Source organism: Nicotiana attenuata, chromosome 1, assembly GCF_001879085.1.
Source record: "Nicotiana attenuata strain UT chromosome 1, NIATTr2, whole genome shotgun sequence".
Lineage (NCBI taxonomy): Eukaryota > Viridiplantae > Streptophyta > Magnoliopsida > Solanales > Solanaceae > Nicotiana > Nicotiana attenuata.
The window spans coordinates 109,147,951-109,162,309 of NC_031989.1; positions in this window are offsets into that span (position 1 = coordinate 109,147,951).

The window sequence follows — 14,359 nt, forward strand, 5'->3', positions numbered from 1 at the left end:
AAGTGTACGACAATCATAACTTGTTCCAGATTAATTCCATAAAAATAATTAAAAGCGGTTAAAAGGAATAAAATGCACAATAGGTTTAAAACGTGTAGTAAATCAGATAATATACCAATTTTAATAGTTTAAGCGACCGTGCTAGAACCACGGAACCCGGGAATGCCTAACACCTTCTCCCGGGTTAACAGAATTCCTTATCTAGAATTTCTGGTTCGCAGACTTCAAAAGGAAAGTCGAATTTCCTTGATTTGGGATTTAAAATAAACCGGTGACTTGAGACACCAATTAAAATATTCCAAGTGGCGACTCTGAATTAAATAAATAATCCCATTTCGAATAATGTCACTTTTGATTGGAAAAACTCCCTTATATACCTTTGGGGTGTGTAAAAAGGAGGTGTGCCAGAGCTGTCACACCTCCTATTTACACACCCGAAGGTAGTACAAGGGAGTTTTTCCAATTAAAGTGACATTATTCGAATTGGAATTATTTATTCATTTTTGTTCAGAGTCGCCACTTGGGATGGTTTGTTTTCTGGTGTCCCAAGTTGATAACTAGGGATTTTGACGTGTTTCATCCTCCTTCTTGCTTACGCTTTGAGTATAAATTCTTACAAAATAGTCCCGAAAGGCTCATAAGTTGTGCTTGATTGCATGTTTGAGCAACAAAGTGACGAGATGTCAAAGATCGGCTCAAAAGGAGTGAAACCTGCACAAGTACCAAAGACAAGACAAAACTCAGGAGAAACAGACCTAGTGCGGCTGCATTACACTTTGTGCGGTCCGCACTAGGGAGATTCAGAGAGTTAGATTTTCAAGCATCAAGGCAGTGCGGCCGCAGAAGGATTTGTGCGGTCCGCACTGAGGCACCACGGCCGCACTATCATTTTATGCGTTTCGCGGAAGCAAACTTCAGAGAGATGCCAAGTGTTAAGGATCAAGCCTGTGCGGTCCGCGGTCGTGTTTGTGCGGACCGCGCTAGATGCCTCCGCGGCCGCAGTCCAAAAAGTGATCGCAGCCAACTCCGCACCACTAAAAAGTAGCGAGAGAGGGTTGCAATAGCTTTTACCCGATTTTGGATCGGGATCGAATCCACAGAGAGCTAGGATTGGAATCGAGTATCTATTTAGCTTAGGATTGCGTGTGTGATCTTAATTGGTCTTCTATTCATTTTTGGTTTTTTTTTATATTCTACTATTATCAATTACTAATTATAAATGCAGCTAGATTATGCTAAACGAGAATTGCTACAAGTTGTATCTAATAGTTTTAAAGCCACTAGGGTGGTGACTTTCACCTAGGTGGCTAATTGACGGGTAATTGCATCCAAGACACGATTGACATGATTGGGGAAATATGTTATAATCGTTGCTCGATACTACCTACTCTACACCTCTCGGTAGAAAGAGTGGTTTTTCCCAATTGACTCTCTCGAGACCAATTAGGTATGCATATTTGCCCTAGCAACTAAGGTTCAAGTCGGGTAATTACTCTCTCGAGGTTTAACCCTTTAATTGGGACTATCAAATCTCTTGAGTCCATCCCAATTCCTTGTTGAGTCAATTGTGGAGACTTAGGCTCTCTTTCTCAAGAAGAGCCAAGTCAACTTAGCACAAACTAGTGTTTGCAACCACTAATTCATAAATTAAACCATAAAATTGACCCTAATAACAAACACCCATAATCAATCTAACCTTAAATCACAACACCCATTAACTACCCACACTAGGGTTGAGCCACAACCCGAGCTAATGGGTTTAGCTACTCATGCTTGAAGATAAAATCAGAGAAATAGATGAAGAGAAAGACATAATATTAAATTACTGAAGTAAATATAATGATTTAATTGCTAAAACTACGTTAAAATGCCCCAAATGGCTACAAAATGGCTTCTCACGAGCGCAGCTACTGTTCTGTAATATTTGATACCCTAATGGAAAAATGTTCTATTTATACTAAGCTGGAAAAACTGGACAAAAATGCCCCTGCGGGGTCGGTGCGGACCGCACAAAATGGTGTGCGGCCGCACTAGGCTCTTGACTCTGAAAAATCAACTCTCTGAACCCAGGCTCCACGGACCGCACAGAATGGACTGCGGCAGTGGAGGCATCTAGCGCGGTCCGCACTGAGGCACCGCGGCCGCACTATCATTTTGAGCGGTCCGCGGAAGCAAACTTCAGAGAGATGCCAAGTGCTAAGGATCAAGCCTGTGCGGTCCACGGTCGTGTTTGTGCGGACCGCGCTAGATGCCTCCGCGGCCGCAGTCCATTCTGTGCGGTCCGCGGAGCCTGGGTTCAGAGAGTTGATTTTTCAGAGTCAAGAGCCTAGTGCGGCCGCACACTATTTTGTACGGTCCACATTGACCCCCCAGGGGCATTTTTGTCCAGTTTTTCCAGTTTAGTATAAATAGAATATTTTTCCATTTTTAGGGTATCAGATACTACAGAACAGTAGCTGCGCTCTTGAGAAGCCATTTTGTAGCCATTTGGGGCATTTTAACGTAGTTTTAGCAATTGAATCATTATATTTACTTTAGTAATTTAATATTATGTCTTTCTCTTCATCTATTTCTCTGATTTTATCTTCAAGCAAGAGTAGCTAAACCCATTAGCTAGGTTTGTGGCTCAACACTAGTGGGGGAGGATGTAAGGCCCCGTGAAAACTTGTACTCAAAACCTAGTAGCTCGTAGGTCCGGGTGGCGGACACCACTTCAGAAGTGTCTGTCCCCGAGTCCGTGCCAGTCGTGAGTGAGTTTCTTGAAGTGTTTTCGGACGAGTTCACAAGGATTCCGCCAGATAGGGATATTGATTTCGGGATTGATGTATTGCCAGATACGCAGCCAATATCTATTCCACCATATAGAATGGCTCCAGCGGAGTTAAGGGAGTTGAAGGAGTAACTGAAGGATTTATTAGAAAAGGGGTTCATTCGGCCGAGTGTGTCGCCGTGGGGTGCTCCGGTTCTTTTTTTCAGAAAGAAGGATGGGTCGCTCCGGATGTGTATTGATTATCGACAGCTTAACAAAGTCACCATCAAGAATAAATATCCTTTGCCTCGGAAAGATGATTTGTTCGACCAATTGCAAGGTGCAAGGTTCTTCTCCAAAATTGATCTACGGTCCGGGTATCACCAATTGAAGATCAGAGAGCAGGACATTCCTAAGACCGCTTTCAAAACTCGCTATGGTCATGTCTTTTGGGCTAACCAACGCCCCGACAGCTTTCATGGATCTTATGAATCGGGTCTTCAAGCCATTTCTAGACTCCTTCGTGATTGTTTTCATTGATGACATCCTTGTTTATTCGCGGAGCCGGGAGGATCATGCCGATCACCTCAGGGCAGTTCTGCAGACTCTTCATCAGCACCAGTTGTATGCCAAGTTTTCGAAATGTAAATTTTGGTTGGAGTCCATTACCTTTCTAGGACATGTTGTTTCCAGTGAAGGGATTCAGGTGGATCCCCAGAAGATTGCAGCAGTGAAAGATTGGCCTAGACCCATGAACCCGACGGAGATCCGTAGCTTCTTGGGTTTAGCAGGGTATTATCGGAGGTTTGTGGAGAGATTCTCTACCCTCGCCTCCCCATTGACTAAGTTGACGCAGAAAGCAGTTAAGTTCCGATGGTCCGACGCTTGTGAGAAAAGTTTTCAGGAATTGAAGTCGAGGTTGACCTCGGCACCGATATTGACCTTGCCGGAAGGCACGGAAGGATTTGTGGTTTATTGCGATGCCTCCAGGGTTCGTTTGGGGTGTGTGTTGATGCAACATGGGAAGGTTACAGCGTATGCTTCAAGGCAACTCAAGAATCACGAGAAGAATTACCCGACACATGATTTGGAGCTCGCGGCAGTTGTGTTTGCCTTGAAAATATGGCGGCATTATCTTTATGGGGTCCATGTGGATGTGTTCTCGGACCACAAGAGTCTCCAATATTTGTTCAAGCAGAAGGAGTTGAATTTAAGGCAGCGACGGTGGTTAGAATTGCTCAAGGATTATGATATGGACATTTTGTACCATCCAGGGAAGGCGAATGTGGTGGCCGACGCTCTCAGTCAGAAGTCTATGGGTAGTTTGGCTCATTTGGGAGCGGATCAGAGGCCCTTGGCTCGGGAGGTTTATCAATTGGCCAGTCTGGGGGTTTGTATTTCGACCTCAGACGAGGGGAATGTTATGGTGCACAATGGAGCAGAATTGTCACTTGTAGCGGAAGTCAAGGAAAAGCAGTTTATTGATCCAGCATTGGCACAGATGAAGGAGGCAGTTTTAAATAACAAGACTTCGGCATTTTCACTCGGCGGCAATGATGGTGTATTGCCATTTCAAGGTAGGCTATGCGTTCCAGATGTGGGTAATCTTCGGGTGAGGGTAATGGCGGAGGCTCACGATTCCAGGTATCTGTGCACCCAGGTTCTACGAAAATGTATCATGATCTCAAGAAAATTTATTGGTGGAACGGTATGAAGAGGGGTGTGGCGGAATTTGTATCTAAATGCCCGAATTGTCAGCAAGTAAAAGCTGAGCATCAGCGGCCCAGTGGGTTAACTCAGCTTATGGAGATACCAATGTGGAAGTGGGAGATGATCAATATGGATTTTGTGGTAGGGTTACCTCGCACTCAGCGCAAGTTCGACTCCATTTGTGTAATTGTGGATCGACTTACGAAATCAGCTCACTTCTTGCCAGTCAAGTCCACCGATACTGCAGAACAGTATGCTCAGTTGTATATCAAGGAAATAGTAAGGCTTCATGGCACTCCACTTTCTATTATCTCAGATCGAGGGGCCCAGTTCACAGCTAATTTATGGAAGAAGTTTCAGCAAGGTTTGGGTACTCAGGTGAATCTCAGTACGGCTTTCCATCCACAGACTGATGGTCAAGCGGAGCGAACTATTCAGACGATTGAAGATATGTTGCGGGCTTATGTCTTGGATTTCAAAGGTAATTGGGATGATCACTTGCCACTTATAGAATTTGCTTACAATAACAGCTTTCATGCTAGCATTCAGATGGCCCCATTTGAAGCATTGTACGGAAAGAGGTGTAGGTCTCCGATTGGATGGTTCGAAGTGGGTGAAGCAGAATTGATAGGGCCAGATCTCGTGCACCAGGCTATGGAAAAAGTTAAAATCATTCAGGAGAGGATGAAAACTGCTCAGAGTCGCCAGAAATCCTATGCGGACATTCGTCGAAGAGACTTGGAATTCCAAGTAGATGATTGGGTGTTCTTGAGGGTATCTCCTACGAAGGGAGCATGCAATTTGGGAAGAAAGGGAAGTTGAGTCCTAGATATGTCGGGCCGTATCGGGTCACTCAAAGGATAGGACAGGTGGCTTATAGGCTGGAATTGCCCCCTGAAATGTCATTAGTGCACCCGGTATTCCATGTGTCTATGTTAAAGAAAGTGGTTGGGGATCCATCCACCATCGTGCTAGTTGAGACTATCGGGGTCTGCCCAGCGAGTTTTAAACAGTAACAGAACACTCGGGATTAAATCAAAATTTCTTAACTTCTTCTTCCAAACTCCAAATTGGGCGATTTTTGAAAGAGAACTTCACCACAAATTCATAGGTATGTAATCTTAGAATCATTTTCTTCAATATCCATTAACACCCATTAGATTTCTAGGCCTAAATCATGTTCTTAAGGGTAGAAAATTAGGGATTTTGGTAGAGTTAGAGCTTTTTGCATAACTGGAATTTAGACCTCGTTTTGGGGTTGGATTTCGAAACTAATTACATACTCGGGTTCGTGGGCGAATGGGTGATCGGGTTTTGGTCCGAACCTCGCGTTTTGACCAAGCTGGCCTGGGTCGATTTTTGACTTTTTGGAAAGAATGATAGAAAATCTATAATTAAGCATTGGAATTGAATTGTTCATCGTTTATTGATGTTATTAAGTCGATTATGTCTAGATACAATTGATTTGGAGCCAAATTCAAAACGAAAAGCAGTGTTTGAGGCTTGAGTTGGTCGTGGAAGTTCGAGGTAAGTGTTTGGTCTAACCTTAGCTTGAGGGATTAGGAGTTGTGTCCTATTTGCTACGTGTTACTTGTTGCGTACGACGTAGAAGCATGGTGACGAGTATCTATACGTTGGTGTCAACCATGACCGTGAGTATTAAAGTGAAATTGTTGTGTTCTAAATAAATTCTACGAATGCCTAAGTTGTTGATTCTGTGTGTTAAGCAAGGATTATGTTTATTCTCGTGGAGATTACTTATGATTGAGTATCGGTGCTAGTTGAGGTAGTTATATGTTGGAACAAGTTTGGTTATAGCTGATTGTTCCCTAGCCGGGACGTATTTACTTATACTATCGATTCCCTTGTCGGGATAGTGTTGTTTCTTTGTTGGTCCCTTGCCGGGACTTTTGTTGTGATTGGTGTTGAACTATATATGTGGATCGGGTTACGCGCCGCAACAATATTATATTTGGATCGGGTTGCATGCCGCAACAATATTATGCTTGGATCGGGTTGCACGCCGCAACAATATTATGCTTGGATCGGGTTGCACGCCGCAACAATGATATAAATGGATCGGGTTGCACGCCGCAACAATAATATATTTGGATCGGGTTGCGCGCCGTAACAGTAATAAATGATATGGATCGGGTTGCACGCCGCAACAGTGTTATTATTGTTTTGCTGTAAATTCTAAATTATCCTCATGCCTTTCTCTTAATTTACTGTTGGTATTGATATTCCCCTCAGCATGTACCCCCTCCCATCCTTACTTGTTCATTCCTGTTTTATTTTCTGCTGCATATTATATAACTACACAGGTTTATTTGGTAGTCTGGTCCTAGCTTAGTCACTACTTCGCCGGGGTTAGGCCAGGCACTTGCCAGCACATGGGGTCGGTTGTGCTGATACTACACTCTGCACTATGTGTAGATCCCGGAGCGGTAGCTTTTGGACCGTAGTTTTAGGTGGCTGCCTTCAGTCCAGTTAGAGATCCCGAGGTAGTCCTACAGGCGTCCGCAGGCCCAGCGTTCTCTTCTATCTTTATATGTATTCTATTTTCATTTACTTCAAAGACAAATTGTACCTTTCTTTCCAGACATTTGTATGTAGTATTCGTAGATGGTCCGTGATATTGTAACACCGGATTCCGGGTAGAGCTGTATGTTGGTATTGTCGTACTGGTTTTTAGCTAAGTTATGAGATTACGTCTTCTGCATGTATTTATTTATCGTTAATATTTCATTGTTGATCGCATTTTGATTTAAATTGGTAAAAAGGGCTAAAAGAGTTAGTGAATCTAAATACGCGGCTTGCCTAGCTTTCACGAGTAGGCTCCATCACGACTCCCGAGGGTGGGAAATCCAGGTCGTGACAAGTTGGTATCAGAGCTCTAGGTTACATGGTCCGTGATATTGTAACACCGGATTCCGGGTAGAGCTGTATGTTGGTATTGTCGTACTGGTTTTTAGCTAAGTTATGAGATTACGTCTTTTGCATGTATTTATTTATCGTTAATATTTCATTGTTGATTGCATTTTGATTTAAATTGGTAAAAAGGGCTAAAAGAGTTAGTGAATCTAAATACGCGGCTTGCCTAGCTTTCACGAGTAGGCGCCATCACGACTCCCGAGGGTGGAAAATCCAGGTCGTGACAAGTTGGTATCAGAGCTCTAGGTTACATGGGTCTCACAATTCACGGACAAGCTTAGTAGAGTCTGAGGGATCGGTACGGAGACGTCCGTATTTATCCCTCAGAGGCTACAGAGTTAGGAAAAACTTCACATTTGTTCTTTCCTGTCGTGCGGTTAGGCTTCTCAATGCTAATGGAATTTCTACTATGTTCTTTTGCAGATGGCGAGAACACGCGCTTCCTCATCCACCGATCAGCAGCCCGAGCCCCCAGCAGCAGCTCCCACGAGGGGGAGAGGGCGAGGTCGTGCTAGAGGCCGAGGTAGGGGTAGAGCTCAGCCCAGAGCAGCAGCACCAGCGGAAGAGCCTCAGGTTGACTTTGATGATGAGGTTTCGGCCCAGACAGTTCCGGTGGGCCCAACTCAGGTCCCAGAGGGGTTTATTGCTACCCAGTACTCCAGGATGCTTTGGTCCGTCTAGTGGGCCTTATGGAGAGTGTCACCCGGGCAGTCTTGCTTCCTATAGCACCAGCCGTCTCTCAGGCTGGAGGAGGAGCCCAGACTTCTGCTACTTGCACTCCGGAGAAGATGGCTCCCCAATTTCAGACTCCAGCAGCTCAGCCAGTTGGAGCAGTTCAGCCGGGTGTGGTAGCTCAGACTGGTGATGGAGCAGCTATGTCTGCCGATGCCTTGTGGAGATTGGACAGGTTCACCAAGCTCTTCACTACTACTTTCAGTGGTGCATCTTCAGAGGATCCCCAGGATTATGTAGACAGCTGTCATGAGGTTCTCAGGAACATGGTGATAGTTGAGACTAATGGGGTCGACTTTGCTACTTTCCGCCTATCTGGATCCGCCCTGAAAGTACAAGAGGGGTTGGGGTGTGTGTGTGGGGTGAATTGTAGATAATTAAAGTTAATCGTTAACAAGTTGACTTAAAACTTAAGTAGTCGACTAAATATGGCAATCTTGCAGATATAGTAATTCGAGGTAATAAGCAGAAAGTAAATGCAAAAATTTAAAGACACCAGGAATTTTTATACTGGTTTGGATTCAATGTGAATCCTAATCCAGTCCCCTTGGGTTGGAAGGGATTTCTCTTCAAGTGAATAAGTTTTCTTTCGAGTACAGATTTGATGTATGTCGCTCAGTTTCTCTAGCACTTGTTTGATACAATGCCTCACCAGTTGTATGCCCTCTTTCTATCCCTGACTTGTTACACATCAGATCTATATAGGCTACTATGCTTGTTTGCAGTAGAATGAAGAGAGTTATTTTGGTTTGATCAAAGTATACTAAGGATGGAGTTACACTGTGAATTTATACAAGGATCAATGGTGAAGGCTTGTCAGCCCAAGGGTTTTGATCCTTGGAAAGAGTTGATTCTTTCCAAGAATAAAGAACTATCCGTTGCTTCTCTTCAGACCTTTTCCTTCGGCAGATAATGGGTTTGACAGGATTCTTTCTTGATTGTTGGACCTTCCAATCTTGACCGCCGTCCGGATCTTCTAGCTTTAATAGTTCTTCAGTGATTTGATCTGACTCGTTAATCACAGATTGCATTGAATCTTTATTCCATTATGGCAGATTTGATTTCCCAAAATCATGGAGCTAATCCTGATTTGCTGATGTAGTACTGTTTCTTTCCTTGTACATCGTAAGTATTTCAGGCAGCTTCCCTTCTGAATGATTTCCTTCCTTGTTCGGCATAGCCGTTCCAATAGTTCCTTTTTACTTCTTTGAACTCCTGCACATACATATTAATTGCATCATTAAAATATGTTCTAACAATCTCCCCCTTTTTGATGATGGCAAAATAATATACATAAATGTAAGGATGTAAACAACAGTTGACTTCCCTGTTTAGTAATAGCCGACTTGGCTCCCCCTCAATGTGTGTAGTCAACTGAACTTGATCTCCCCCTCAATGTGTGCAGTCGACTTGTACCTATATAGTCTTGTCTATGCATGGGCAGCATAGTTGACTTAACCTGTTCAAAGAATATCTATGCATGTAGCATAGTCGACTTAACCTGTATAACAAATAAAGAATACATATGTGGACCCTGCACATAAACCGTTAACAATCCAGAATATATATTCTCCCCCTTTTTGACATCAGCAAAGAGGGATCAGCGACGCAGAAAGTAAGTAAGAGTGTTGCAAATCGCCTCCTTCAACTGTTCAAAGCTGGTGTTGGCAGCAATACTCATTCCATCCAGCCTGTCGTGCACCTCCTTGAAGGCTTTAACCGCATTCTCCCTTACCCTTTGCACAGCTACCCTGATTTTAGACACATCTGACCCTGTTTCCTTTGAAATAGCATGAATAGCATCCACAGTCGACTGAGTGGAGGACAGAAGAGACTTGATGTCTAAGAGTTGGGAGTCAATGGAGCTGAGCTTTTCACTTAGGTTGGCAGGAATGGGAGAGGGCAGAACAGCAGACGAAGGCTTGGTTTCCACAGGAGTTTGCTTTGCATCACTTTCACCCTTCTTAACCCAGGCACCCTTGACATTCACATACCCCATACTCGAGAAGGCTCTAGAGTTGTAGCACTTGAAGACAGGAACAAAGGGGTAGTCTGAAAGCGGAATTTGATGAGCTTCCAGAATGTGGGTGATGGCCATACCGAAAGGAAGACTGGTTGGATCTTCAGCACTCTCAATCATAAAATTTATGACCCAGGAGGACAGCTTGATTTTGAGTTTGGAGATGAGACAGTAGACAAAGAAGGTGTCCCTTTGAGAGAGGGTTGAGAAGGAACCAGTTCTGGGGAGAAGAGTGGTTGCAACAATGTGGGCAAGAACCCTAGTTTCAAAGCTCACATCACTAGGCCCTAATTGATTGGGAAGAGTTTCAGAGGGATTTTCAGCAATACACTGTTTAGCCTGGTCAAAGGTGATTTCAAAATTCTCAGGCCAGACATTCTTAAAGAGGGTAGGGAAACCAGAGCAACGACAGAAGAAAAGAGAATCGAACAGACCACAATCAAGAACAATGCGTTTACCAAGAACAAGAGTTTCAAGCCTATCAGGTTTACTAGAACGAAGATTAGCATAAAACATACGGACAAGGGGTTCATACACTTTAGGCGGAGAAATAGAGAGAAATTTTTCCCACCCTTGATACACGAAAAGATCCTTTACCTTGCAGTTGAGGGACTCCATATCATCAAGATCCACAACTCTTCCATGGGCGATGGGCTTGTCCTTGAGAGAGATAAAGAAATCCCTATTTGGGGTGTCCCAGAAATTTAGGTCGGAATCGAGTGAGGCAGAGAAATCGAACTTCGATTTCTTTGGAGTGGAAGAGGCAGGAGGATCCTCCATGGGACGCTTACCAGAGGCTTTTTCTCCTAACAGTTGAGAGTGTTCAGAGTACGCTCCTTGAGAAGAGGCACAGCCCTCAGAACGATCAGACCCTAAATCTACTTGCTCAGGAGGCGCGGAAGAGGGTTTTGCCTTTGAGCGGGTACTTTTTCTGGTGGAAGCAGAGGGGTTTTTGGAAGATTTTGCCATGGAAGAGGAGAGGGTTGGTACAGGTTGAAGAAAGAAGGTGGAGATGAAAGGGACCGAAAAAGGCTTAACTTAAAGAGAAGAGATTTGACGGTTGAGTACAGAAAAGGAAAGAGTGTCAGTCGAAGCGACGTGATGATTGGCTTTCCAACTTCGACTGCAGACTGATCGGAAGCAGAATAAAAAGAGAGGGAAAAACGACTGCGTAATTAATGCACTGAAAAGGAGTAATTATGACAAGTTTTTGAAAAATAATACTTTGGTCCTAAGAGTTTTTTGAAAAACAAATGATGCCAAGTAATTTTCTCAAAGAACAAAATCTTTCCTCCAACAATGGTTTAGTAAAAATATCAGCTAATTGGGCAGAAGTGCCAACAAAAGCTAATTCTATGTCACCTTTAAGAACATGATCTCTAATAAAATGATGTTTAATGTCTATATGCTTTGCTCTAGAATGATGCACAGGATTTTTAGAGAGACAAATTGCACTAGAATTATCACAAAAGATTTGTATAGGTTTGAAGGAAAGTTCATAGTAACCCAATTGATGTGACATCCACAAGAGTTGTGCACAGCATTGACCAATGGCAATGTACTCAGCTTCAGTCGTGGACAAGGCGACTGATGCTTGCTTTTTACTGTTCCAGGATATTAAAGCCTTTCCTAGTAATTGACAAGTGCCACTCGTGCTTTTCCGGTCTTCTTTATCACCTGCTAAATCTGCATCTGAGAAACCTTCTAATTTAAACGAGTTAGAGCGAGGATACCATAATCCATAAGATACTGTGCCAATAAGATATCGAATAATTCTTTTTACAGCAGTTAGATGTGACTCCTTGGGAGCCGACTGAAACCTGGCACATTTACAAACGCGAACATAATATCTGGTCGACTTGTGGTCAGATACAGTAGTGATCCAATCATTCCTCTGTATTTTGTTTCATTAACTGGAGTACCCTGTTCGTCCTTATCCAAATTTGTAGCCGGACTCATAGGATTGTCAATTGATTTTGCATTGCTCATGCCACATTTTTGGATCAGCTCCTTTGTATATTTAGTTTGACAGATGAAGGTTCCTTCTTCAGATTGATGAATTTGAAGCCCAAGGAAAAATGTGAGTTCACCCATCATGCTCATTTCGAATTCGCTTTGCATGAGGTTTGCAAATTCCTTCCGTTGATCGTTTAATGAATAGAGTAGTATCAATTTTACCTCTGGTGAACCCATGATCAACAAGGAAGGTACTTAACCTGTCATACCAAGCACGTGGAGCCTGTTTCAGTCCGTATAGGGCCTTAGTAAGCTTGTACACATGATAAGGGAATTTTGAGTCTTCAAAGCCTGGGGGTTGTTTCACAAAACTTCCTTTTCGATGAATCCATTCTGAAAAGTGCTTTTGACATCCATTTGAAACAGTCTGAATCCCTTAAATGATGCATAAGCTAACAGGATTCGTATAGACTCTAATCGAGCTACTGGGGCAAAGGTTTCATCGTAGTCGACTCCTTCTTGTTGTGAGTAGCCTTGAGCAACTAATCTGGCTTTGTTCCTTATGACTTGTCCTTCTTCGTTCAGTTTGTTCCTGAACACCCATTTGTTCCAATGACGGATACATTTTCAGGTCGGGGTATCAGCTTCCATACTTGATTCTTGCTGAATTGATCTAGTTCTTCTTGCATGGCTTTCACCCAGCTTGAATCCTTCAAAGCTTCCTCTACCTTTTTTGGCTCTATTTGAGAGATTAAAGCAATGTTTGCTTTCTTTTTAAGGGCAGCCCTTTCCTTCGTTTGGATCTCCTATGATATATTTCTGTGGATATTCAGTTTCATTTCTCCATTCATTTAGTCGAACAGTGCTTGTAGTTGACTCCGTACATTGTTCTGGAGCATTATTGCTAATTTGTTCAGTCGACTCAACCACTTCTGCAGGATTAGTTGACTCCTATGATTTTCCTTTGTCTTGAACTTCTTGAGTTTGATCTTTGTCACCTGCATTAATGCCTTTCTCGACCAAGGGATTATTTTCATCGAATATAACATGAATAAATTCTTATATGCATAAAGTACGTTTATTAAAGACTCTGAAAGATCTGCTATTTAATGAATAACCAAGGAAGATACCTTCATCACTTCTTGGATCAAATTTTCCAAAATTATCCTTACCATTGTTATGAATGAAACACTTGCTTCCAAATGGATGAAAGTAACTGATATTTGGACGTTTACCTTTCCAGAGTTCATAGGGAGTCTTTTTCAGAATAGGCCTTATGAGACAACAGTTGAGAATGTGACACACAGTACTCACACCTTCAGCCCAGAAATGATTTGGGAGTGAATGTTCTAATAACATGGTTCTTGCCATGTCTTGAAGTGTTCTGATCTTCCTTTCCACAACTCCATTTTGCTGTGGTGAGCGGCGTGCGAAGAAATTGTGAGTGTAACCTTGATCGTTACAGAAATCTTCAAATGCTTTACTTTCAAACTCGCCTCCATGATCACTTTGGATTTTTGAGATCAGATAGCCCTTTTCTCTTTCAATCCTCTTGCAGAAAACTTCAAAATTTCTTAAGGCTTCATCTTTATGAGATAAGAAAATTACCCAAGTAAAACGTGAAAAGTCATCAACAATAACAAAAGCATATTTCTTGCCTCCTATGCTAGCAGTTCTAGTAGGTCCAAATAAGTCCATATGAAGTAATTGCAACGGTTTTGAAGTAGACACTATGTCTTTGTTTTTGAAAGAGTTTCTAGTTTGCTTACCCATCTGACATGCATCACAAAAATGAGTTCTGGAGAAATTCAGTTCAGGTAAGCCAATAACTAAATCATGCTTGGATAATTTTTCAATCAAATGCATGCTGGCATGTCCTAGTCTTCTGTGCCACAACCAGGGATCATCAGATATAGAAGTTAGGCAAATGTGACCACTATATATTCAAATCCATCAAGTATGTAAACATTTCCGTACCTTTTTTCCAGGAAGAATTATTTTACCTGATTCGTCTTCTATGGCACAGCCTGTTCTCTTAAACTTTACCTCATATCCTGAGTCACAGAGTTGACTTATACTAATGAGGTTGTAGTTTAGTCCATCAACAAGATATATCTCAGTAATGTCACAGTTGTTGTTGAAAGGAATAGTTCCAGTTCCAACTATTTTGCCTCTTGTATCATCTCCAAATTTGACGCTTCCTCCATCAATCTTTGTAACCTCCTTAAAAAGATTTTTGTCACCTGTCATGTGACTAG